General features: G+C 34.1%; 1 long non-coding RNA gene across 2 annotated transcripts; it reads right to left on the bottom strand.

Annotated features, from left to right (window-relative positions):
- Positions 1 to 3077: 3077 nt before the first annotated feature.
- Positions 3078 to 5224, bottom strand: LOC131611680 (uncharacterized). Of its 2 annotated transcripts, none has more exons than XR_009287084.1 (5): positions 4969 to 5224; positions 4701 to 4868; positions 4312 to 4601; positions 3531 to 3720; positions 3078 to 3396 (listed from the first exon to the last, which is right to left on the bottom strand). It is a non-coding gene; the product is annotated as an uncharacterized LOC131611680 (long non-coding RNA). The 2 variants fall into 2 exon arrangements; XR_009287083.1 differs by having other exon boundaries at positions 4312 to 4610; positions 4969 to 5223.
- Between the last annotated feature and the right edge of the window lie 18505 nt (positions 5225 to 23729).

Below are 23729 nucleotides of genomic sequence, written 5' to 3'. Positions count from 1 at the left end.
GAATTTAATTGAAATGATATGATGATGATGATATGATAAATATAAATTAATTTGCTATAAAAAAATATAAATTAAATTCTCAACCCTATGGTAATTTGTTTAACGATATTTTTCAATTTTTATGTGAATGGGAAGTGTCTTATTTTTTAAGCCATTTTTAAATTTGGAAAAATGTTATTTTAAGGTTTGCATAAACGTTCAATTTATTTTATTATTATTTATTTAATTAAAAATATGGTAAAATGTTCATTTTGGTTCCTTAATTTTAATTTTGGGTTCAAATTGTTCCTTTAATTTTTTTGTCACCTTGGTTTTTTATTTATTTTACTCATTTTTGTCTAATTAGCGACGAAAAAATTTAGAAACTGATCGCTAAATCTGTCTCTAATTAGACCAAAGGACAAAAATAAAATATTTTAAAAGTTAAGAGACCAAGGTGACACGAAAAAAATTAAAAGACCAATCTAAATTTAAGGGTGTTGTTAGGGGACCAAAATTGATATTTTTGTTTAAAAATAATTAGTGTTTTAAAGTTTGCATGCAAGTCATATTTATTATTTATTAGTATTTATCAGTTTAATTGTTTAATTAATTAATTATTATTGTGTTTGTGAGAATTTTGGGAGGAAATTTTTGTGGGAGAAGTTATAGATTTATAATTTAGTATGATATTTATTTATTATAATTTATAAGAGAGGATAAAATAAACTAATTTATTCCTTTTTTTTCTTCTAAAAATTAGAAGTTAAATAATGGAATGCTATTTTTGCACCAAAGAGCAAGGTTTTTTTAATGCCGTGCTGTCTAAAACGAAAAAAAACAAAGGAGAGAGAAGAGAGTTAAAAAAAAAGAACAGTTGTTCAAAAAAGTTAAATTTTGTTTATTTTGGAACAAACACTAATAAAAAAAATCCAACAATAATAAACTTGTTGAACCAAAAAAAACAGCACGTACTATTTATTGCTACAGTGTTCTAAAATATACCTGCCTAATAGAGTGCGAATATTGTATTTTAACTTTTTAAAAGCAACTCTTTTGTTTGTGAATTTATAATAGTACTCCCTATAAAGATATCATGTATATAGCTGCAAAACAAGCATATAGCAAACATACATCAATGTAAGGTCTAGCTCCACCTTAGCCCGATACAACTGTTACAACAAATTATGGAAATCAGTCATATATCCAGTCTTATGCTTCGTAAGCATCAATATTTCCGTAATCTTCAGTGGTTACTGTCATCTTCTTGTCGAGCCTAGTCGTCTCTAGTCTCCGTGGCCCCTTTCCCTCACATGGACAAAATTTTCAGGTCCAACCCCCGTGTTGTGAATCCTTTGCCTTCCGTCCTGGCAAACCATTTCAAAACCAAATCCCAATCCCCAGCAAGTCCATCTACCAAGCTTCTCAAACACTCGTCTGTGTCATTCCTTTGATGCTCGTCTGAATCTTCTTTCGATACTCGTCTGTATTGTTCCAGACACTCGTTTGTGTCATTCCTTTGGTACTCATCTATATCTCCTTTCGATGCTCGTCTGTATTGATTCAAACACTCGTATGTGTCATTCCTTTGGTACTCGTCTGTATCTTCTTTCGATACTCGTCTCTATTGATCCAAACGCTCGTCTGTGTTATTCGTTTTGATGCTCGTCTGTATCTCCCTTTAATATTCGTTTGTATTTGTTTAAACACTCGTCTGTGTTATTCTTTCGATACTCGTCTGTATTGATTCGAGCGCTCGTCTGTGCTATTCTTTTAATACTTGTTTGTTTCCTTCGATACTCGTCTGTATTGGTCCAAACACTCGTCTGTGTTTCTCTTTCGATGCTCGTCTGTGTCCTTCTTTGACACTCGTTTGCGTTATCTTATCTCTCCGTCAAGTCCATATCTTTCCAATCACAGTTTCAAACAACAATCATTTCCATTGAGAACCTTGTATTGGCACCTTGGCTACGTTACAAGCTATCACCGTTCATCCAATTACTCACTGTAAATTCTTCCACCAGAAAGAAAAAAAAAATAAAAAACAAAAATTCCCTCTTTCCCCAGCAGATATCAAAACAAAAAAATAAGGATAACACTTACACCATATTTTCAGGACAAATTTCTGGTCTTGGTATTTAATCTTCTTCTACCTCGAATGTTCGAAAGGCTGACGCCAATCTCACCTTCAGGTCTAAGATGATTAAATAGGGGCAGCTGTCATACCCCAAATTTGTCCTACCCCTTTATTTTTAACTGGTTTAAGCTTCGCATCTCATATGCATACCTCCATTAGGGCGTTAGCCTGAATTTGCATTCATTCATTAAATAAAACATTTAAAAGCATGGGATCAAGGCTCACTGGACAAATTGGAGTTTCACTCAAGCCTGGCACAAAGTAATTTATTTTCTCTAAGAGAGCATCTGGCACCTAATCAAGACTGCGATGGGTTCATGTCTTTGAAAGTCATGCGATCATAGGGTTTCTAGATAAAAGGGGTTCTTGATCTAGGGTTTATTTCCCCATGTTTGATGATCTTCATGGTATTATGGTTGGGAGCATTGATTCATTTGGATGAATTAGTTATGCTACAAGCATTGGTCCGTTCAAAGTGTTTCCATTACAAGTTATGGACTTGATTCATTTGAGTGTATCTATTTTGTTACAAGTACAAACATTGGAAGAAGGTGAAGGCATACTTGAATTTGAGAGAGAAAGGAACTTTATGAAATATTCAAGGGATCACACTTCGACTTTGTTTCAATCACTAACTGCACCATAAATTCATTCAAATATTGAAGAGCCATTTCAAAGTCTATTACAAGAGCATTACACAAAAATGGAAAAGACTTGGAAAATCATATTCAAAGAATGTCCTCTAATTAGCCGTGACGCTTTGAGCTATGCAAACTATCTATTTGGTTCTCATGGAAAGCTTTGACATGAAGGTGGTAATTGCCGTCTCATCTCACATCTCATCTCATGGTTTATCTCAATACAAGATACAAATTGAAGAGATTTTAATTTGAATTTGGCGATAAAGATAAAGTTTCATTTATATTCCAGATAAAGTTCAAACTACAAATGACATCTATCATTCAAGTTCCCAAACAACTCCCCATCATGAATTGCATTCATAATTCAAACCATAAGCCTACACATTTCAAATTCACATACAAATTTAAATCCAAACATCAAGTGTATTCTTTCTTTCTACACATAATCAATGCCAAATTCCTTACAAACATCCATGTCATATTTACACAAAAAAATCTACAACTAATACTCAATCTTTGTTTTCCTATCCTAATATCCTAAACCTATATTCCTCCAAACTTCATGTTGTTTCAACATTCACCATTGCTGCGTTTAAAAGCTTCATGTTGCTCCATTAAAGTCTGTCATAAGACTGTGACCTGCATAAGTTTTCAACACACAAAAAACATGTTCAGTATACTTTTTTCGCATTCACCTTGCCTCAAATCTTTCACATTACAAATTAACACACTGACAGTAGAACAAATAGACATAACAGTTGGAATAAGCATACCCTGGGGGTCTTGCATAAAGCCAACCGGCAACACGATCTCGTACTCGCACAGAGCCAAACCGGTTCAGCAAGAACCTCAGTGAAAACTTCCTGCATAATTTATGAGCCAAGAGCAAAGATTTGCGTTCAACTAAACTGAATCAGCCTTACACGTATGCATCATCCTGCCCTACCTACGCCTGCTACGGACCTGCAATCACTCATCAAAACCAAGCATCGGGTCAGCCCCGTCAACAGACACAGTACCAGAAACGAAGCCAGAATCGGCAGCATACGCAAAAAATATATTCAGCATCAACACAAATATAAAAAACCTACAATCAAATAATTACGGCAGTTCAATACACTACGGTTCAGTTCAGCAATAAGCAAAATCCAAGCAGAGGCGGTTTTCACATTCCTACGGACTTTACATTTAACTCTTAAGAGATATTCACAATAGGGCTGTTAATGTATTACTTTCTTCAGTGCTAAGTTAACAGAGTTCCAAGTTTGATCCTAAACACTACCCAAGAATTTCCATACAGATCATATGTCAGTTCAGCAATAAACAAAAAAACAGAATTCAATTTCAATGTAACTAACTATCCTAACAGTCCTAACCGATTTTATAACCAACAACAACCTAACCACCCTGCATCAGAAACCACTAACAGAATTAATAACCAGCTCCTAACACCTATAACTAACTTCAACTAACATATAACAGAAATCAGGGGAGTAACAGATTGGTAACCAATTGCAACTGACAGTTACCAGAAAAATAAGAAGAGTAACTAACCTCAACTGAATTCTCCTCTTCACCTTCAACTATAAAAACCAACATCTCCACCATTTCTCACTCTTCATCTTCACTTCTTCACCATAACCGTGCCCTCCATAATCTTCTTCAACCTTCTTCTACAATCACTCTCTTCACACATCCATTTTTCCATTTTTTGATTCATCTTCAATCTCTGCAACTTCAATCTCAGTTCCACTTCACTCTTCACCACCTTCATTCTCACCTTCAATCTTTCTCCATAATCTACACTCTTCAATCTTCTCTTCCATTCTTAAAACTTCAAGCTCCTTCATCACCTCCAAAAATTGCAGAAGAGAAAAATTGGCATAACAGAAAGAGGAGAAGAGAATTTCAGAACAGAGATCGGTAACAGAGAATACTCTCACCTGTAACAAACTCAGAATGATTCGCTCTTGAATCTTCATCCTTCACTTCTTCAATCTCTCTGAATTCATGCTTCAATCGCACACGCTGCATCTCTCGCCAATCATCACTTTCGGTAATCATCATAATCTTCATCAATCACAGAGCCACGAGCTCCTTGCTCTCAATCTCTGCAAACAGCAAGAACAACAACATCATCACAACGTTCTCAAAATTGCGAATAAAAAAAAAAGAAGAAGAAAGGAAGCGTAACATACGAAACGTTCATACCCGAGGAACCTGAAGCTTATTCTCTTGAACCGGATGAATGATTCGATCAAGACCTTAATCGGGGAGACCAATAGATAAGAGAGGTGAGCGATGACCGAGGCAAGAGTGAGATAGTGTGCCGTGCCATCTGATTCGCGGCGGAGGAGAAGGAAAGTTCAATCGGAGAAGGAGCTTCGTCGCCGCGCCGAAGGAGGAAGATGAGTCTGAGACTTGAGGTAAAAGGTGATACGTCACAACTTAAACCCTATTTCCCCTTCTGATTTCAATTAACATGTTTTTTTTTAATTAACTAGACAGCTACCCGCGCGATGCGCGGATTAATTTTATTAAATTGTTATGGATACATATAAAATATATTTGTATTGATATTTTATATTGAATTTGTTTTTTAATCATGTTCAATACAATCATTTTAAAAAGTGAGTAAAAATCTATAATATAATATAATATAATATAATATAATATAATATAATATAAACATATTTAATACTATGAAATTATTATGGTAATATAACTTTTTATTAATTAAATTGATTTACACCATATCAACATTTTAATGAGTGCTTGTCATTTTTTCAAAGATAATTCTTTAAATGAATGCCAACAAAATTAAAATATTTTAAAATACTTGTTCACTCGTTAACATCATATTATGTATCATCATCATTATAATGTGTATTAATTATAATTTCAATGACTATTAAAATGATAATGAAAGAAAATAAAAGCAAAAATGGTAAGAAATAAAATTTAAAAAATGATGAGTTTTATGAAATGAACAGTTCAATTGATAGTTAAGTAAAAAATTAAATACTTTTTAGTCGATTAAGAAATAGAAGAGATATTATTCTTTCACATGATATATTGTATTTTAATTTTTACTTGAGAGATGTTTTTTTATGAGGTATATAGAAACATAGATTTTATATTATAATATTTAAATTTAAATATAAAAAATATAACATAAATATATTATAAGTTATAAGAGTATTTGATGTAATTTTTTTTTATAATAATGATTTTTTCTTATTTTTATTGAGGAAAGAGAAAACAATTGCTAATATATTTTATGTTAAAAGACGTTAGAATATTAACCTATTTAAATGAAAATTAAAAGTGAGAATTAGACAAAAAGGAGATTATAATTTTTTTATTAATTAAAATAAGAACTATTAAGGTGAGAATTAAATATTTCATTAAAAAATTTATAATTAAAAATTATAAAATTTAATAAAAAGAAATGTTTTTAAAAGTATATATTTTTTATAAGCATAATTTTAGTAGATAAGATTTTATATCATCATTTTATTAAATTTTTTTATATAATAGAACAATACATTAAATTATTAAAATTAATCATCATACTTTAATCCTCAATAAATTTTATTTTGAAAGAGAAAAAAATTAACCCATTGATCTTGCTATAAGAAAAACTTAACTATTATTAGAATTGTGAAATCAAAAAAGTTACAATATATAAAATTTAGTTTAAATGTGTATAAAAATAGCATTATATGTAAAAAAAAAAATTTGTTTAGTAGCATGCTCAAAAAGTTTAGTAAGAGGTTACATATAGTGAAACTATTATTCTTTAAATAATTTTTCTTTAAATAATTTTAGTACATATACCTCTAGAGTAGCAATGACATAATATAATGTCAAATGAAAATATATGTATTTCATTTTTCTAATATTTGCATGAATTTTTCCATAATATTCATAAATAAAAAGAAAATTAAACATATATATATATATATATATATATATAATAAAAAATATAAAATTTTAAATCATATACACTAATAAAAATAATACATATTCACCGAGCATCAACATATTGAGACTTCCATCCTCTGCTAGATTTGTGTGAATCTAATCTTCAACTTAATTTCAACCCCTTCAAAATCCCAAATACTCAAGAGTTATTATGGAAGAGATACCTACAAACAACAAAACAATAACATATCATAAATTTAATCTTAAACATACAAAATATTGTATATTGATATGTTTTAAATATACAAAATATTGGATATTGATATGTTTTCAAAATATTGTATCTTAGACATTTTGGCAAATCCAAATAATTTAATTGTTAGTAAAATAATCGTGTGTAATGAGATGACGAAATACTGAGAATGAAGGAGGTATTTATAAAGAATAATAAAATATAAATATAAATAAGAATTAATATATATGGGAGTTACAATATATTAATTAATATAAATATGAGAATTAATATAAATAACGTTTACTTTTGATGTTTTTAAACCTTTTTAATGCATTAGAATTAATTGTGTATTTTAAAGTTTAATGAATTAAAATGATTGAAAGACTAACTGTCACATTAAGATGTTTTTAAAATTTTAAAAAATTATATAAAGAGTATCTAATAAAAACTCAAAAATATGTAAATTAGAAACTGCATTAGAATATGAACCACTAAATTTGAATTTAATTTAATTTATATTTCTATAAGTATATATTTTTATTGGAATTAGTTGAAAATTTTGAAGTTATATTTCTATTTGTATGAGTATATATTTTTTATTAATTTATTCAAAAATGAAAAATATTTTTAGAGTTTGGAATTTTTCAATTACTTAATGTAAAAAAAATTGTCTAACAAAACTTATAATAACAATAATATTAAAATTTCAAAATTTTAAGTTTATATTTTTTTTTTATTTTTTATTTTTATTTTTATAAGTATGTATTTTTCTTAATTAATTAAACAGTGGAAAAATATATTAGAAATATAATAATGATTATTATAATATTGAAATTTTAAATCTATATTTTATTTCCATTTCTATATGTATATGTTTTTATATAGTTATTAAGAAATGGAAAACTATTTTTTTTGAGTTTTGAGCTTGTCAATGTTGTAATGTAAAAAAAAAAATTGTCTAACATAAACAATAATAATATTAAAGTTTTAAATTTATATTATATTTCTATTTATGTTTCTATGAGCATATATTTTTATATATTTAACAAATAATGAAAAATTATTTTATTCAGTCTTGAATTTTTCAATATCTTAAATTTAAAAAAAAAATTGAAAAATTGTCTAACAACAATACTAATAACATTAAAATTTCAAAATAAATAAAAAATTTAAAAATTCTATATTCAAAAGTAATAATATAAATACGTTTTATATATATGGGAGTTACAATATAACAATTAATATAAATAATGGTTACTTTTTATGTTTTGGAACCTTTAATGCGATAAATTAATTGTGTATTTTAAAGTTTAATTCATTAAAATTATTGAAAGTATAACGGTTACATTATGATGTTTTTAAAATTTTTAAAACTTTATATAAAGAGTATGTAATAAAAACTCAAATACGTAGTTATAACTTAATGTTATATGTATTTTAAAGTAAATTAGAAATTGCATTAAAATAAAAAAAATTGAAAAATTGTCTAACAACAATACTAATAACATTAAAATTTCAAAATAAAATTTTTTTTTAAAATTCTATATTAAAAAATAATAATATAAGGTGAATTCTTATCTACCCAACTCAAAAAGTTGGGTAAAGTTACCTCCAATATAAAATGTCTTGGAAATATTAAATAATTGTATCTTTTTATAATTAATTAAATATGTCAAAATTAAATAGAATATTTTGATTGGTTGAAGGTACTTTGCCCAACTTTTTGAGATGGGTAGAGAAGTTGTCCCCATAATATAAATAAGTTATATATATATATGGGAGTTCCAATATAACAATTGATATAAATAATGGTTACTTTTTATGTTTTGGAACCTTTAATGCGATAAATTAATTGTGTATTTTAAAGTTTAATTCATTAAAATTATTGAAAGTATAGCGGTTACATTATGATGTTTTTAAAATTTTTAAAACTTTATATAAAGAGTATGTAATAAAAACTCAAATACGTAGTTATAACTTAATGTTATATGTATTTTAAAGTAAATTAGAAATTGCATTAAAATTTGAATCACTTAATTTTTAAGTTAATTTTTTATTTATTTCTATTAGTATATATTTTTATTAGAATTTCTTGAAAATTTGAATTTATATTTATATTTCTAAATGTATATATTTTTTGTTAATTTATTAAAAAAGGGAAAACAAATTTTTGAGTTTTGAATTTTTAATGCGTTAATGTAAGAAAAATTGTATAACAATAATAATAATAATAATACAAATATAATTATATTTAAAAAATAACACAAATATTTTTTTATAACACTTGTGCACAGATATCAGTTATAAAAATATAACATAATTAAATCTATAACGCTTAACTACTTAAAGATTGACTTAATATAAAAATTAAATACACTTATAAGTTAACCAAAAAATATATGTTAAAGAATTGAATTATAAAAATAATAATTTAAAAATAGAACTAACAATAAGTTATATGATAGTTTAAAGTTTATAAGGATTTTTTAATACTTTAATAATATAAAATCAAAAATTTTTTTTAAAAAAATTTTATATTAATTTTTTATGAAATAAAGATTTACTTTCTATTAAATCATTTTTTTTATATTTTGAATTTAACTATCATAAATTATAAAATATTTCTACATATTTGTTTTTTATTTTTTATTTTTTTATGAGTAGTAACTTTTAACGTATTTATTTTATATTTTAATGTTTATATATTAGCAGTTACAATTTTAGTATTTATTAAAATAAAAATTAAATAAAATATGATTTAAAAAGTAAGAATTAAATTTAAATTTTTTAATAAATATTTTCGTTTGAAGTTGAATATTAATTATTATTATTATTATTATTATTATTATTATTTATTTTTAATATAGGGGCAAAATAGTAAAAATATTATTAGGGTTTTTAGCTTAGAGTGGCTACCAAGGTGACATGTGGCTAGGGTTGCCATCATGACAACCTTGGATTTATATTAAGTAGATAGATATTTTGAATTTAACTATCATAAATTATAAAATATTTCTACATATTTGTTTTTTTTATTTTTTTATGAGTAGTAACTTTTAACGTATTTATTTTATATTTTAATGTTTATATATTAGCAGTTACAATTTTAGTATTTATTAAAATAAAAATTAAATAAAATATGATTTAAAAAGTAAGAATTAAATTTAAATTTTTTAATAAATATTTTTGTTTGAAGTTGAATATTAATTATTATTATTATTATTATTATTATTATTATTTATTTTTAATATAGGGGCAAAATAGTAAAAATATTATTAGGGTTTTTAGTTTAGAGTGGCTACCAAGGTGACATGTGGCTAGGGTTGCCATCATGACAACCTTGGATTTATATTAAGTAGATTAAGTAAAACTTTTTCGAATTATCATTAATTGCATTAATTGAGGTTAATTGGAATTAACTTATGAAATGTGAATCAAATGATTTGGGACATACAAATTAACTGCTGCACCCCTGGCCCAAACATGCACCTCCTCTTATTTTTTGCCATAATAATTTATGATGGGCCAGCAACATCCTGATGGGCTCTGCGCCCTTACCATTACTGCATCATACACCCCCTACTCTGGCCCAATACTGCTCGTTTTTGGCATAAGAGTGTGAGAAAATGGTAAACAAAAACTCTGATGGGCTTCATCCCCTGGGCCTGCGTCAGTTGACTGACTGCACCACCACTTCTAATTTCACACTCCCTGGATCCATATTATTTTCATGCTAGACTTTAGGTTTTTTAATTAGTTTTTACTACATTTTTTTTAGATAATAAAAGAGACAATAAAATCATGTTTTTTCTAGGTAGATTTAGGTGATTTTAGGAATAATTTTAGTCTTGGAATTTTCTCATAAAAATAGTTGATTTTTTAGGCTAATTTTGGCATTTAATTTCCTTCATAAAAGGGTCATAAAAAAATAGTAGTTTTCTAGTTTAATTTTGCATTGATGCTTGAATTGTTTTTGTGCTAGTTCCATGTTATTTTTGTATGATGCTTGTGTGATTTTATTGCTTGTATTTTTTGCCATATTTTTGGCCTATTTTAGACTCCATTAGACTTAAATAGGAATTAGAACAACTTAGATTAGAACATAGGATTAGTTCCCTTCCTTCATTCTTTTTCTTTTCAACTTTTAAAATACTTAATAAAAGGAAGACGCGAATCACATTAAGAAAGTGATAGAGAAATGAGTGGGATTCATTCCCTAGTCTGTTTCTCAATCGCTTAGTGGCATAGAAACGAGTGGGATTCATTCCCTAATCTGTTTCTCGGTCACTACTTAATGGGAGAGAAATGAGTGGGATTCATTCCCTAATCTGTTTCTCAAACATTAATTAATGGGAGAGAAATGAGTGGGATTCATTCCCTAATCTGTTTCTCAAACATTAATTAATGGGAGAGAAATGAGTGGGATTCATACCCTAATATGTTTCTCGAACATTTCATAATGGGATGGAATTGAGTTGGATTCATTCCCTAATCTGCTTCTCGATCATTATACATTTTATGTGATTCAAGTCGCAAAACAAATTTCCCTTAAAAAATACACAACCAAAAACACTTAAAACACCTAACAATGGTTCAAATTAAAAACAAAGTAGAGAAAGTGGTGAGTGGCCCGGTATTGGGAACTGTTCATCACTCATCTACCCTAAAAGACACAAGCCAATCATTTCTTTTCTTTTGCCTCGTTGGCACCTAAGGGCACTGTTATTTCCGCTCGTACGCATCGTAGGTCGTCCCTTATGCAAGAGCGCGAACGTTAACTCCGCCCAACTAAAAAACACAAAAACAAACAGAAAATCGTGAGCCGAGCTACGGTAACTCTGATTCCTGAAAAGGATACATAGGCAGCGGGGTAGGGCCCGTGCGAGTACAATTCTTTATTTTCCCTACATTCTGCATTCATTCGCATATAGACAAAGACATAGATATACACCCTTTAGATAGAAACTAACATAGGTGGATACCATCGAGTACGATGGGCGCGAGGGGTGCTAATACCTTCCCCTTGCGTAACCGATTCCCGTACCTAGATTCTCGGGTCGCAAGACCCTGTTCCTTCCTCTGGTAGGTTTTCTGATATTCCTTTCCCTTGTGGGATAAATATATTGGTGGCGACTCTATTCATCTTTTCGCGAGCGTGCGACAAAGAGTATGGAGACAAAGAGAAGGTGAATACAGATTGTTGTTTTTCGGTTTAAGAAAATAATGCCACAGAGGAAAATATCGGCTGAGTCGCAGATCAGTACGCTTTCTTTAAGACGTTTCGCGGTATTGCCAGATTTATGCAAAGCAGCTCGTAAATACCCACGACGCCTCCAGGATAAAACAGCTCGTTTCAATACGATTCACACTTGCACGTGTGATGAATCGTTCTAAATGATACACCTTCTGAAGGTTAAAAACCAGTCTTAGTATATGGAATAAATCCAGTCGAAAAAGAAAAGAATAATTTTTAGATGAAGCAGAGTAAGAAAGAGAGGAGAGAATTCGGAATTGAATTCTGGAGTGCAGAACAAATGAATGGAACGAATGTATTTATAGGCAAAAAATATCCAACCGAGTGGACTAAAACGTGGGCGAAAATATAGCAGAGAGTTGAACCGGCCCAGTCAATATAGTCGTTATTTACTTGGTCAGCAGACTTGGAGGACATGTAAACCTAGTCAAAATCTAGGTTAAGACTTGGTATAGGACACGTCACCAATTTGTATTAATTAATATTAAATATTAATTAATTCCATATTTAATATTATTTAATTTTTACCGAATTAATTAATTATTCAATGATAATTAATTTCCATTAATTCGGGTTCCAAAAAATTAATTCATGTAGACCGGACCGACCGGACGGACGGCGGCAGCAGCGCGCGCGTGTGTGTCTTCTTGGCACATTGGTGTGTCCTCACTCCTTTATAAAATTGTAGGTGCCCTTGGGCCCAACAACAATTGTCCAAGTTGGAATATATATACACTACTAATATTTGTGTTCCCTCCAATGTGAGACTTATAAATGAATCTTTTCAAATTCATCTCCATATTGGCTCTTACTTGTGTTCATTTATTGCTCATTTAATGTCAATAAATATTTCCAACTCTTCCTCCAAGTTATCATCATTCCAAGTTCCAACACAGATTGATAGTGAGAAAAGCAAAGAGGAAGAACTGATATGAGAAAGTGATGGTGGTGACTGGTGGTGTTGGGAGGGAAGATAGAAAGAGGTAGAGGACAGCGAACAAATTAGATCTTCTAGAGAGTGAGAGGAATAAGGTATTTATGCTTGTGCTGAGATTAGGTTAAGATCTTCTCAAAATTGGATTTGGGATGAAGTTATACTGGGCCTAGTTTTTAAAATATAGCAACAAGCCAACAATATCGGTCGGGTGCGATGACCGACGGTTCTTAAAATGAAAACCGAAACCGACCAAGTTAAACCGTCATTATCCTTTTGACTCACCCGTCAACCCGTACATCCGAACCGACCCGATCCATTGCCTTAAAAATACCTGCGGTTCGGTCGGATTCTCTCGGACGGTGTAATTCTGTCCACCCCTAATATATACATAAAGATCAGATGGTGCAACAAATTAAATTATGGAATTGTAAATGGTTTTCTTGCAACAAGAACCAAGACAGTGGCAGCAAAAAGTGTGAATCCAACCGAAGTCCTGAGTCTAGTACTTGATCTTTGACTCATAATATGTCATTATTACCACTGTTCCAAATGCAAATTATTAATAAACCAATGTGTACTCTTGCAATGTGATGTTTCTTCAAAGTTCATGAAACAAATATTTATGACGAATAATTCATCTCATATTTCATGAAGCCACAATTAGTGAAACAAAGAAATTAAAACCATACACTACAATAATTAATATCCTTTGAATCCTTTCCATTTCCATCAAAAAGTACTTTCACTATTTCAAAGAGCCAAGGCTAGACAACACACTTACCTAGTACCTATTTCTGATACATAATTCTCATTTATCATATAAGAAAATTTTATGGTCTGGAAATTACCCAAACGCCCTGCCTTTTCAGTCTTTCAAGTGGTATGTCTTGTTATGCTTTGTTGATTTTGTTGCATAGCACCACATTTTAATTGTTCTCAATTTTTTTTATTATTTATCATATTGCTATGTTTTTGTTGATTTTGTTGCAAGGCACCACATTCTAATTGTTCTCAAAATTTCTCTATTATTATTTTGTTTTTCCCATTTAACATGTGATCATTAAATGTTTTATTGTTTTTTAATTAAAAACTATTTTCTTTGAATCAGGAACAGAGTAGAGGGTTGATTTCAAATTTTCTTAAGTAAAGGGTTGATTTCACGTCAATGTTTTATGTTTTCCATTCATTGTTATGTATCCCATGTCCTGCATTGTTTGGATTATGGTTGAGAAAGTCTAATACCTGTGAAAGTCTAATACTTGTAATTTCAGCCACCAATAGATATTATTATTCCTACAATGCAGTGTCAAAATTATATAATTTTGAATTTTTTTAAATATTTATTAATTGTATTTTATCTATTAGTATTTAAATATTTTTAAATTTTGTATGTATTATATATTAAATTGTATAATTAATAATTTAAAATGTTATTTTTATTACTACGAACTATATAGAAACTATAAAAAATTATAGTTGTTATTGCATATTTATAATCAATATTTATATATTGCAAAAAAAAAGTGTTAAATATGCAATAATTTCAAATTTAAAAAATGAGAATATTTTAAAGTGTAATTAAGCTATATTTTTTAGAAGAATAAAGAAAATTTATCATTTTAAATGTATATTTATGAATGAATGATATTCAAAGTATTTTCGATATTGAACTAGAATTTTTTATGATCAACATTTAAAATAATTTTCTAAATTTATAAATTATCAACATTTTTATAAATAGAAATATCTTTATCAGCATTTTAAATGATATTGAAATGACAATTTATTTTATGATCAGCATTTAAAATAGTTTTTTAAAGCGGTAAATGATCAACATTTTTAAAAATAGTAATTTTTATCATTCACATCAACATTTTTTATGATCAGCGTTAGTTAAAATACAAACTACAGCAAGATATAAAACATTAGTTATCTCATTAAAATAAAAATTAAGATAAACTACAACAATAAACACAAAATTAGACAAAAACAGAATATGAACACATGAGCAAAAATTTGGTTCTCGTTGAGCTTTGCTTCTCTTTTTTTTAGGAGTATAAAACTTATGGTCTTCTTATGTTTCTCTTCTATCAATGGATTAGGGTCTCCGAAGATCTATCCCTAGACAGAGGCGAAGAAGGCGAAGTAGAATTGATAGTTAAAATGCTAAAATATGTACATTGTGGAGGTTAGATTTAATGGTAAGTTATTATTTTATATAGAATTATAATTTGAATTTAATTGAAATGATATGATGATGATGATGATGATATGATAAATATAAATTAATTTGCTATAAAAAAATATAAATTAAATTCTCAACCCTATGGTAGTTTGTTTAACGATATTTTTCAATTTTTATGTGAATGGGATGTGTCTTATTTTTTAAGCCATTTTTAAATTTGGAAAAATGTTATTTTAAGGTTTGCATAAACGTTCAATTTATTTTATTATTATTTATTTAATTAAAAATATGGTAAAATGTTTATTTTGGTTCCTTAATTTTATTTTTGGGTTCAAATTGTTCCTTTAATTTTTTTGTCACCTTGGTTTTTTATTTATTTTACTCATTTTTGTCTAATTAGCGACGAAAAAATTTAGAAAGTGATCGCTAAATCTGTCTCTAATTAGACCAAAGGACAAAAATAAAATATTTTAAAAGTTAAGAGACCAAGGTGACACGAAAAAAATTAAAAGACCAATCTAAATTTAAGGTGTAGTTAAGGGGCATTGGCTAATATGCATAAGGATTTTCCTTATGCACCATGCATAAGTCAATCTAAGCCATTGAATCATATTTTTAATCCAGTATTGAGTATTGAGTATTGAGTACTGAGTATTGAGTATTGACTATTGAGTAGTGAGTATTGAGTATTGAGTAATAATTATAATTTGATCTAATGATCCAATGGTCAATAATACTCTATGCACGGTGCATAGATTTTTATCTATGCACCGTAACTGCACCCTAGTTAAGGGACCAAAATTGATATTTTATCCTAAAAATAATTAGTGTTTTAAAGTTTGCATGCAAGTCATATTTATTATTTATTAGTATTTATCAATTTAATTGTTTAATTAATTCATTATTATTGTGTTTGTGAGAATTTTGGGAGGAAATTTTTGTGGGAGAAGTTATAGATTTATAATTTAGTATGATATTTATTTATTATAATTTATAAGAGAGGATAAAATAAACTACTTTATTCCTTTTTTTTCTTCTAAAAATTAGAAGTTAAATAATGGAATGCTATTTTTGCACCAAAGAGCAAGGTTTTTTTAATGACGTGCTGTCTAAAACGAAAAAAGACAAAGGAGAGAGAAGAGAGTTAAAAAAAAACAAAGAAGAGTTGTTCAAAAAAGTTAAATTTTGTTTATTTTGGAACAAACACTAATAAAAAAAATCCACCAATAATAAACTTGTTGAACCAAAAAAAACAGCACGTACTATTTATTGCTACAGTGTTCTAAAATATACCTGCCTAATAGAGTGCGAATATTGTATTTTAACTTTTTAAAAGCAACTCTTTTGTTTGTGAATTTATAATAGTACTCCCTATAAAGATATCATGTATACAGCTGCAAAACAAGCATATAGCAAACATATATCAATGTAAGGTCCAGCTCCACCTTAGCCCGATGTTGCAAGATACAACTGTTACAACAAATTATGGAAATCAGTCATATATACTAGGGGTGGACTTCGGTTCGGTTCGGATTCGGGCCCAAACCACCAAACCGAGTCAACCCACGGGTGAGAACAATGGGCCCAATTTCTGACCGTTACTGTGTCGGTTCAGTCGGGTTCGGTTCAAGTCGGTTCGGTTTTTGATGTCGGTTTTTTTCGGTTAACCATATAATTGGGTCAAACAGATTTGCTAAAGCCCAACTTATGTACAATATTTTTACTGGTTGATTCTAAGTCCAATATTTTTAAGTCCAATATTTTAACCATTTTTACTGCTTGATTCTAAGTCCAATATTTTAAATTCCAATATTACTGCTTGATTCTAAGTCAATATTTTAAATTCCAATATTTTTAGATATGGAATTCTAAATGATACACCTTCTGATGGTTAAAAACCAGTCTTAGTATATGGAATAAATCCAATCGAAAAAGAAAAGAATAATTTTTAGATGAAGCAGAGTAAGAGAGAGAGAGAGAGGAGAGAATTCGGAATTGAATTCTGGAGTGCAAAACAAATGAATGGAACGAATGTATTTATAGGCAAAAAATATCCAACCGAGTGGACCAAAACGTGGGCGAAAATATAGCGGATAGTTGAATCGACCCAGTCAATATAGTCGTTATTTACTTGGTCAGCAGACTTGGAGGACAAGTAAGCCTAGTCAAAATCTAGGTTAAGACTTGGTCTAGGACACATCACCAATTCGTATTAATTAATATTAAATATTAATTAATTCCATATTTAATATTATTTAATTTTTACCGAATTAATTAATTATTCAATGATAATTAATTTCCATTAATTCGGGTTCCAAAAAATTAATTCATGTAGACCGGACCGGACCGCACCGGACAGGACTGGCCGGACGGACGGACGGCGGCGGCGCGCGCGTGTGTGTCTTCTTGGCACATTGGTGTATCCTCACTCCTTTATAAAATTGTAGGTTCCCTTGGGCCCAACAACAATTGTCCAAGTTGGAATATATATACACTTCTAATATTTGTGTTCCCTCCAATGTGGGACTTATAAATGAATCTTTTCAAATTCATCTTCATATTAGCTCTTACTTGTGTTCATTTATTGCTCATTTAATGTCAATAAATATTTCCAACTCTTCCTCCAAGTTATCATCATTCCAAGTTCCAACACATATTGATAATGAGAAAAGCAAAGAAGAAGAACTGATATGAGAAAGTGATGGTGGTGACTGGTGGTGTTGGGAGGGAAGATAGAAAGAGGTAGAGAACGGCGGACAAATTAGATCTTCTAGAGAGTGAGAGGAATAAGGTATTTATGCTTGTGCTGAGATTAGGTTAAGATTTTATCAAAATTGGATTTGGGCTGAAGTTATAATGGGCCTAGTTTTTAAAATATAGCAGCAAGCCAACAATATCGGTCTGGTGCGGTGACCAACGTTTCTTAAAATGAAAACCGAAACCGACCAAGTTAAACCGTCATTATCCTTTTGACTCACCCGTCAACCCATACATCCGAACCGGCCCGATCCATTGCCTCAAAAATACCAGCGGTTCGGTCGGATTCTCTCGGACGGTGTAATTCTGTCCACCCCTAATATATACATAAAGATCAGATGTGTACTCTTGCAATGTGATGTTTCTTCAAAGTTCATGAAACAAATATTTATGACAAATAATTCATCTTATATTTCATGAAGCCACAATTAGTGAAACAAAGAAATTAAAACCATACACTACAATAATTAATATCCTTTGAATTCTTTCCATTTCCATCAAAAAGTACTTTCACTATTTCAAAGAGCCAAGGCTAGACAACACACTTACCTAGTACCTATTTCTGATACATAATTCTCATTTATCATATAAGAAAATTTTATGTTCTGGAAGTTACCCAAACGCCCTGCCTTTTCAGTCTTTCAAGTGGTATGTCTTGTTATGCTTTGTTGATTTTGTTGCAAGGCACCACATTTTAATTGTTCTCAATTTTTTTTATTATTTATCATATTGCTATGTTTTGTTGATTTTGTTGCAAGGCACCAGATTCTAATTGTTCTCAAAATTTCTCTATTATTATTTTGTTTTTCCCATATAACATGTGATCATTCAATATTTTATTGTTTTTTAATTAAAAATTATTTTCTTTGAATCAGGAACAAAGTAGAGGGTTGATTTCAAATTTTCTTAAGTAAAAGGTTGATTTCGCGTCAATGTTTTATGTTTTCCATTCATTGTTATGTATCCCATGTCCTGCATTGTTTGGATTATAGTTGTGAAAGTCTAATACCTGTGAAAGTCTAATAGTTGTAATTTCAACCACCAATAGATATTATTACTCCTACAATGCAGTGTCAAAATTATATAATTTTGAATTTTTTTGAATATTTATTAATTGTATTTTATCTATTAGTATTTAAATATTTTTAAATTTTGTATGTATTATATATCAAACTGTATAATTAATAATTTAAAATGTTACTTTTATTACTACGAACTATATAAAAACTGTTCTGGACTGGGCCAAGGCTAGGCCCAACACCGCTTTCGGCCCAATAAGCCTCAGAGGCCCATGAATAGTTCATTGCCTTCCCGACACGCCTTGCTCGTCACTAACACCCTACCCGGAGCAGACGACCTTGCTCGGCGTTAACTCTCCCCCGGACGTCATCCTTGCCGAGGACCCTGCTCCGCGCAGGGCTCTTTCATATCCAATCCTCCGAGTAACTCGGATCCCACGTGGCTCCTAAAAGACCGCGTCTTCCCTTGGACTTCGGAGCGGTTAACCAGGACAGAGGGCGTACACGCACCTCCGATATTTCCGCTCAGGAAACCTGGCAGTCTCCTAGTTGGGCTTGGGAATCCAACCCAATAGCGAGATCATGGCCCAGCGCTGGGGGCTATATATACCCTCTTTGACTAGAGGGTCAGGTATTCAATTCTCTTCTAACCTTAGCTAGTACTTGCTCTCCTTTGCTCATCTACTCACTTTGGCATCGGAGTACCTTGCAGGTACACCCCCCCTCTCACTTCACGAAGACCAGCATCCGAGCAGGCCTTGACGATTCTTCTGATCAGGTACGATCAGTGGCGCCGTCTGTGGGAACTAAGCTTCCCCTTCTTTAAAGAAACAAAGATCAAAAGCTAATCCATCCTTCGATCGTCATGGCCGGTAACAACAACACTGTCCTCGTCCCGACCCCCGATCCTTTCCGCCTTACGGACATGATCGAGGAATCCAGCCAGGCTCTGCATCGACGGGGAGGTCGACGACACTCTGCTGAAAGGAATGGGAGGACGGGTCATGAGACCCCCCAATCCGTCAGAAGACCACCACCTCAGCACGTCGAGCAGGCTCAGAATGACGAGGCCGAGCAGCTCCAACCTCAGAACAACGGAGAGGACACAGCTCGGAACGATCGCAACGCCGAGTTGATCCAAACCCAGCCTGAACAACCGCTGACTCGCGTCCAACACGAGACGGACCACAGGGACGGGCAGACTGTCTCTTCCTCCACCCGTTCCCGTGAGAGACCGAGAACTCACCATCGGCAGACTCGGGATGCTACAGATGCCCATGGGGAAACCGACCCCTCGACCCTCGTCATCCTCAAAGAGCTGCAGCGGACCAATCGCCTCATCCGACTCCAGGGCGAACGGATTGAGAAACTGGAAAAGAGGCACCGTCACCGCTCTCCCCCGCGGAGACACCGTCGATCGCGTTCCTCCTCTTCGCGCTCCCCGCCCAGGAGGACTCGCCGACGCTCACCATCCTCCTCTCGGTCTCCACCGAAAAGATCCCGCCGCCAAAGGTCCTACTCGCGCTCCCCTCTGCGGAAAAGCAGGAAAAATCGGAGGCCTGAGCCCGCAGAGGAAGAGAGCCCTTCTCCCGACAGAGAGGAAAGAAGGCTCGCCAGGAAGGGGAGGAAACCTCGCAAGGAGGAACCCGCCCGGCGTAACACACGCTCGATCTCTCCGAGCGCCAGCGACGAGGAGGAATTCCGCAGCCCCTTGTCTGAAAGCATTAGAAGGGCCCGTCTTCCCCGAGGAATGGAAAAACCCCCGACTTTGGATGCGTACGACGGGACTACAGATCCCGACGACCACATCAGGAACCTGGAGGCCGTCATGGAGTATCACGTCGTCCAAGGCTCCATCAAATGTCGGATCTTCCCGACCACGCTCCGGAAGGGGGCAATGACCTGGTACAGGAATCTCCCTCCCAACTCCATCAAGTCTTGGGCCGAGCTCAAGGAACTCTTTCTGAGTCACTTCACTGCTTCCCGCCGTCAACCGAAATCAGAGGCAAACCTCGAAGCGGTAGTCCAAGGGACCGACGAGCCTCTCCGAGACTACCTCGACAGATTCAACAAGGAGGCCGTCCAAGTGGAGACAACCGACTACATGAAAAGGTATCTCCTCGAGCGAGGGCTCCTCCCCGGCAGCGAATTCAGGAAAGCGATAAAGATCGAAAAAATGCGATCTATGAACGCCATCTTGAAAAGGGCGCAGGCTTTCATCTCCTTCGAGGAAGGCGAAGCGGCCGCAGTCAAAGCATCAAGGGGAAATGGCGTTACTCGGAGCTCGAGCCAAGACCCGTCCGCCGCGCCCCGAGCAAACGAAAGAAAGAGGGACGACAGGTCCCGCGACACAAAGGAGCGCAGAGGTCCAGCAGGGCGCTTCAACGACTATACCCCCCTGAAAGTTTCACGGGAGAAGATCCTGGCCGAGTGCATAAACGCCGAGTTCAGAAACTCCAACATCAGGCCCCTGAAGCCGAATCCCTCTCGGCCGGGGACCGACAAGTCCAAATACTGCAAGTATCACAAAAGCCACGGGCACCTGACGGACGAGTGCATACACCTGAAGGACGCCATCGAGACACTGATCAAAGAGGGTCACCTTTCTAAGTACACAAAGAGAGGAGACCCTCCCAGAAGGAAGGACCGTCGGAGCTCCGACGAGGGCAACTCACCGAATGCCAGGCCGCTACAGGTGGCACTATCCGTCACCCGACCAGAAGACTTCATACCCTCGGTCGGAGTGACATCTGCCCTTAGCGTCTGGGAAGGGTTCCCGACAGCAATGCTGATATCCAACGGCGGGGATCCTGGCTCCCTCACAATCGGCTCCGTGAAAAGGAAGTTCGACGAGTTGATCAGCGCCACCACGGACCTGACCCCGACCCTGAGGAGGTTCAAAGGGAGGTCAGAACCGATCACTTTCTACTTGGAGGAGCTACCCGGCGGCGCTCCGAACGCCACAATCCCACTGCTCGTGCGAGCAAGGATGGCGAACTTCGACGTCCGACGGGTCCTGGTCGACGAGGGAAGCTCGGTCGACATCATGTACTCCCACCTCTTCCAAACCCTACAGCTGGACGACTCACATCTCACTCCTTACGTGGGATCCGACCTCCAAGGATTCAACGGGTCAACCACGAAGCCGTGGGGTTACGTCGAACTGCTCGTCTCCTTCGGGGAGGGGGAAGCTTCCAGGCAAGTCAAGACACGGTTCTTGGTGATAGACTGCAAGACCCTCTACAACTGCATCATCGGGCGCCCCACTTTGGCCGAACTCACTGCCGTCCCCTCAACCGTTCACTTGAAGATGAAGTTCTATACGAAGAGAGGACGAGTAGTCACAGTCAATGCCGACATTGAAGCCGCTAGGAGGATATTCGACGCATCAGTAAAGGGACTGGAGCTGATCTCCCCACCCTCCAGCTCCAACAAAAAACCAAGGGCTGAGGACAAATCCCCTCCTGAAGATCAGCAGACGACAACAAACGTCAGCTCAGTCGACCTCGACGCCCGTTTCACAGAAGAGGAGCTGAAGAATGGCGAAGAACCGCAGCCGAAGACAGCTCACCCTATCCGGCCCATTCCGGACGGGGACTTCGAGCTCGTTCCTCTGGGGGACAACCCCGACAAGACTGTGAAGATCGGCAAGAACATCCCGGATACACCGAGGAAGCAACTCATAGCTTGCCTGAGGAACAACGCCGACTTGTTCGCCTGGAGCGCAGCAGAGATGCCCGGACTCGACCCTGAGGTCGCCTGCCACACACTCTCCATCAATCCGACCGCAAAAGCAGTAGTTCAACGTAGGCGTCGGCAGTCTCCCGAGAAAGCGGAGGCTGCCGAGAAAGCTGTAAAAGACCTCTTAGAGGCAAATTTTATTTCCGAGGCCAAGTATTCAACTTGGCTCTCAAACGTTGTACTAGTCAAAAAATCTAATGGAAAATGGAGAATGTGCGTTGATTATACTGATGTTAACCGGGCATGCCCCAAAGATGCATACCCGTTACCTAATATTGATAGGCTGGTCGACAACTCGGCCGGCTATAAATTATTATCGTTTATGGATGCTTATTCAGGTTACAATCAAATCCCCATGGCGAGAAGCGACAAGCAATGCACGGCATTCATGACCGAGTCGGGCAATTATTACTACAACGTAATGCCCTTCGGACTCAAGAACGCCGGGGCCACGTACCAGCGGATGATGAACAAGGTTTTCCGGGGAGAGATCGGCGACACCCTCGAGGTATATATGGACGACATGATCGTCAAATCTCGAGAAGACGACGACCACACCGCACATCTTGAACGGGTGTTCGAGCAGGCCAGATCCTGCAGGATGCGTTTTAACCCAGAGAAGTGCACTTTCGGAGTACGGGCGGGCAAGTTCCTCGGATTCTACCTAACCGAACGAGGAATAGAAGCCAACCCGGATAAATGCCGAGCGTTCTCGGAACTCCCTACCCCTATCAACAAAAAATCTATCCAAGTACTAAACGGGATGCTCACAGCACTATCCCGCTTCGTCGCAAAATCCGCCCAGCATGCCCTCCCATTCTTTAAGTTGCTCCGGAAAGAGGCGACCTTCGAATGGTCCGAGGAGTGCGAACGGACATTATCTCACCTCAAACAGGTACTTTCCAAACCGCCCGTCT

The sequence above is a fragment of the Vicia villosa genome, linkage group LG6 (assembly GCF_029867415.1).
Source record: "Vicia villosa cultivar HV-30 ecotype Madison, WI linkage group LG6, Vvil1.0, whole genome shotgun sequence".
Lineage (NCBI taxonomy): Eukaryota > Viridiplantae > Streptophyta > Magnoliopsida > Fabales > Fabaceae > Vicia > Vicia villosa.
Note: the sequence above shows the minus strand (reverse complement) of the source record. Positions and strands in the feature narration are given on the sequence as shown.